Source organism: Rutidosis leptorrhynchoides, chromosome 6, assembly GCF_046630445.1.
Source record: "Rutidosis leptorrhynchoides isolate AG116_Rl617_1_P2 chromosome 6, CSIRO_AGI_Rlap_v1, whole genome shotgun sequence".
In the NCBI taxonomy this organism is placed as follows: domain Eukaryota; kingdom Viridiplantae; phylum Streptophyta; class Magnoliopsida; order Asterales; family Asteraceae; genus Rutidosis; species Rutidosis leptorrhynchoides.
This window is the reverse complement of record NC_092338.1, coordinates 14,322,501-14,327,954: the sequence shown is the minus strand read 5'-3', so window position 1 is coordinate 14,327,954 and position 5,454 is coordinate 14,322,501.

Genomic DNA, 5,454 nt, shown 5'->3' with positions numbered 1-5,454 from the left:
ACCAATGAAATAATTATAGAAATAATACATGAAATAATACGTGAAACCATTCTGACATCCATTTAAATATTACTATTGATCCAATATCACTCGTTCGTACTAGGTTTCACATACCATTTTATACAAAAACACATTCACAGTCAAACCGCTTCAACCAAACAATTTCATCTAGACCGGTTCATTGAGAAAATTTAGAAAAAATAAGAGTATTTTGACAGAAAAATTCATGAAAAGTCTATTTATTTCACACACTAAAATGAGTACTTTTACGCGAGATTTAATATCTAGGAATGTAAAATTAAAACTGTAAAAAAAAATACTTGTTGAAAGCATTAAATCAATTCAAAAAATCAATGATATAATTATAGAAATAATACATGAAATAATTTGTGAAACCATTCTTACATCGATTTAAATATTAGTATTGAGCCAATTTTACTAGTTCTTACTAGGTTTCACATACTATTTTATACAAAAACACATTCAAAGTCAAACCGCTTCAACTAAACAATTTCTTCTAGACCGGTTCATTGAGAAAATTTAGAAAAAAGAGTATTTTGACAGAAAAATTAATGAAAAGTCTATTTATTTCACACACTAGAATGAGTACTTTTACGCGAGATTTAATATATCGGAAAGTAAAATTAAAGCTGTAAAAAAATTCTTGTTGAAAGCATTGAATCAATTCGAGAAACCAATGAAATAATTATAGAAATAATACATGAAATAATTCGTGAAACCATTCTGACATCCATTTAAATATTAGTATTGAGCCAACTTCACTCGTTCTTACTTGGTTTCACATACCATTTTATACAAAAATATATTCACAGTCAAACTGCTTCAACCAAACAATTTTATATAGACTGGTTAATTGAGAAAATTTAGAAAAAAATTAAGAGTATTTTGATAGAAAAATTAATGAAAAGTCAATTTATTTCACACATTAAAATGAGTACTTTTATGCGAGATTTAATATCTAGGAAAGTAAAATGAAAACTATAAAAAATATATTCTTATTGAAAGCATTGAATCAATTTGAAAAACCAATGAAATAATTATAGAAATAATACATGAAATAATTCAGGAAACCATTCTGACATCCATTTAAATATTAGTATTGAGCCAATATTACTCGTTTCGTACAAGGTTTCATATACCATTTTATGCAAAAACACATTCACAGTGAAATCGCTTCAACCAAATAATTTCATCTAGACCGGTTCATTAAGAAAATTTAGAAAAAATAAGAGTATTTTGACAGAAAAATTTAAGAAAAGTGTATTTATTTCACACACTAAAATGAGTACTTTTACGCGAGATTTAATATCTAGGAAATTAAATTAAAACTGTAAAAAAAAATTCTTGTTGAAAGCATTGAATCAATTCGAAAAACCAATGAAATAATTATAGAAATAATACATAAAATAATTCGTGAAACCATTCTGACATCCATTTAAATATTAGTATTGAGCCAATTTTACTAGTTCTTACTAGGTTTCACATACCATTTTATACAAAAACACATTCACAGTCAAACCGCTTAAACCACACAATTTCATCTAGACCGGTTAATTGAGAAAATTTAGAAAAAATAAGAGTATTTTGATAGAAAAATTCATGAAAAGTCTATTTATTTCACACACTAAAATGAGTAATTTTACGCTAGATTTAATCTCTAGGAATGTAAAATTAAAACTAGAAAAAAATATTTTTGTTGAAAGCATTGAATCAATTTGAAAAACCAATGAAATAATACATGAAATAATTCGTGAAACCATTCTGACATCCATTTAAATATTAGTATTGAGCCAATATTACTCGTTCGTACTAGGTTTTACATACCATTTTATACAAAAACACATTCACAGTCAAACCGCTTCAACCAACCAATTTCATCTACACTGGTTCATTGTGAAAATTTAGAAAAAATAAGAGTATTTTGACAAAAAAATTCATGAAAAGTCTATTTATTTCACACACTAAAATGAGTACTTTTACGTGAGATTTAATATCTAGGAATGTAAAATTAAAACTGTAAAAAAAAAATTCTTGGTGAAAGCATTGAATCAATTCGAAAAACCAATGATATAATTATAGAAATAATACATGAAATAATTCGTGAAACCATTCTTACATCGATTTAAATGTTAGTATTGAGCCAATTTTACTAGTTCTTACTAGGTTTCACATACCATTTTATACAAAAACACATTCAAAGTCAAACCGCTTCAACTAAATAATTTCTTCTAGACCGGTTCATTGAGAAAATTTAGAAAAAAGAGTATTTTGACAGAAAAATTAATGAAAAGTCTATTTATTTCACACACTAGAATGAGTACTTTTACGCGAGATTTAATATCTCGAAAAGTAAAATTAAAGCTGTAAAAAAATTCTCGTTGAAAGCATTGAATCAATTCGAGAAACCAATGAAATAATTATAGTAATAATACATGAAATAATTCGTGAAACCATTCTGACATCCATTTAAATATTAGTATTGAGCTAACTTCACTCATTCTTACTTGGTTTCACATACCATTTTATACAAAAACACATTAACAGTCAAACCACTTCAACCAAACAATTTCATCTAGACCGGTTCATTAAGAAGATTTAGAAAAAATAAGAGTATTTTGACAGAAAAATTCAAGAAAAGTGTATTTATTTCACACACTAAAATGAGTACTTTTACGCGAGATTTAATATCTAGGAAATTAAATTAAAACTGTAAAAAAAATTCTTGTTGAAAGAATTGAATCAATTCGAAAAACCAATGAAATAATTATAGAAATAATACATGAAATAATTCGTGAAACCATTCTGACATCCATTTAAATATTAGTATTGAGCCAATTTTACTCGTTCTTACTATGTTTCACATACCTTTTTATACAAAAACACATTCACAGTCAAACCGCTTCAACCACACAATTTCATCTAGACTGGTTAATTGAGAAAATTTAGAAAAAATAAGAGTATTTTGATAGAAAAATTCATGAAAAGTCTATTTATTTCACACACTAAAATGAGTAATTTTACGCTAGATTTAATCTCTAGGAATGTAAAATTAAAACTAGAAAAAAATATTTTTGTTGAAAGCATTGAATCAATTTGAAAAACCAATGAAATAATACATGAAATAATTCGTGAAACCATTCTGACATCCATTTAAATATTAGTATTGAGCCAATATTACTCGTTCGTACTAGGTTTTACATACCATTTTATACAAAAACACATTCACAGTCAAACCGCTTCAACCAACCAATTTCATCTACACTGGTTCATTGTGAAAATTTAGAAAAAATAAGAGTATTTTGACAGAAAAATTCATGAAAAGTCTATTTATTTCACACACTAAAATGAGTACTTTTACGTGAGATTTAATATCTAGGAATGTAAAATTAAAACTGTAAAAAAAAAATTCTTGGTGAAAGCATTGAATCAATTCGAAAAACCAATGATATAATTATAGAAATAATACATGAAATAATTCGTGAAACCATTCTTACATCGATTTAAATGTTAGTATTGAGCCAATTTTACTAGTTCTTACTAGGTTTCACATACCATTTTATACAAAAACACATTCAAAGTCAAACCGCTTCAACTAAATAATTTCTTCTAGACCGGTTCATTGAGAAAATTTAGAAAAAAGAGTATTTTGACAGAAAAATTAATGAAAAGTCTATTTATTTCACACACTAGAATGAGTACTTTTACGCGAGATTTAATATCTCGAAAAGTAAAATTAAAGCTGTAAAAAAATTCTCGTTGAAAGCATTGAATCAATTCGAGAAACCAATGAAATAATTATAGAAATAATACATGAAATAATTCGTGAAACCATTCTGACATCCATTTAAATATTAGTATTGAGCTAACTTCACTCATTCTTACTTGGTTTCACATACCATTTTATACAAAAACACATTAACAGTCAAACCACTTCAACCAAACAATTTCATCTAGACCGGTTCATTAAGAAAATTTAGAAAAAATAAGAGTATTTTGACAGAAAAATTCAAGAAAAGTGTATTTATTTCACACACTAAAATGAGTACTTTTATGCGAGATTTAATATCTAGGAAATTAAATTAAAACTGTAAAAAAATTCTTGTTGAAAGCATTGAATCAATTCGAAAAACCAATGAAATAATTATAGAAATAATACATGAAATAATTCGTGAAACCATTCTGACATCCATTTAAATATTAGTATTGAGCCAATTTTACTCGTTCTTACTATGTTTCACATACCTTTTTATACAAAAACACATTCACAGTCAAACCGCTTCAACCACACAATTTCATCTAGACCGGTTAATTGAGAAAATTTAGAAAAAATAAGAGTATTTTGATAGAAAAATTCATGAAAAGTCTATTTATTTCACACACTAAAATGAGTAATTTTACGTGAGATTTAATATCTAGGAATGTAAAATTAAAACTAGAAAAAAATATTTTTGTTGAAAGCATTGAATCAATTTGAAAAACCAATGAAATAATTATAGAAAAAATACATGAAATAATTCGTGAAACCATTCTGACATCCATTTAAATATTAGTATTGAGCCAATATGTAGTGCCCCGACCAAATCCATATGGACGAGAACATTACATATGATTACATCGCGAGGTATTTGACCTCTATATGATACATTTTGCAAACATTGCATTCGTTTTTAAAAGACAACCTTTCATTTCATCGAAAGTTGATAGGTCTGCATACCATTTCATAATATGTCATGAATAATAATCTGTCATTTACTTAATAATAATCTCTAATGAACTTCAACGACTCGAATGCAACGTCCTTTGAAATATGTCATGAATGACTCCAAATAATATCTTTAAAATGAGCTAATGCACAGCGAAAGACTTCTTTCTAACCTGAGAATAAACATGCTTTAAAGTGTCAACCAAAAGGTTGGTGAGTTCATAAGTTTGTTGTAAACAGTAAAAATTCATCATTTTGATAGACCACAAGATTTTAAATACAGTACACCTATCTTGTGTATAAAACTATTTTTCATAATGCTTAGCAGAGTAGGTTCGCATCCTTTTCTCCCCCGTAGGTTGCCTCGCGATTTTTTATAATCGTACACATATCTCATGCACAAAAATAATACACATAACCTGTGTATAAAAATCATTCTCTCGATACATAACATTCACTTTGCTTTCATAGCTTGGCTTGGTAACCGACCTTAGCATATAATGCGCATCAATAATATCCCTAAAACAGAACATCTCGTCTGTATAATATACAAACTTTGAAGTACTAAACACCACGCCCACTAGCTCTTCCGTCTAGTGAACATTCTGGGTGGGGGTGTTAAACCCGGTAGCTACCTTTAGGATTCGCGTGAATTAGGGCCATACCCATTTCTAATTCTTAGGTTACCAAGCAATAATAATCAGGGGAAATATTTACACCAATTAGTGAAA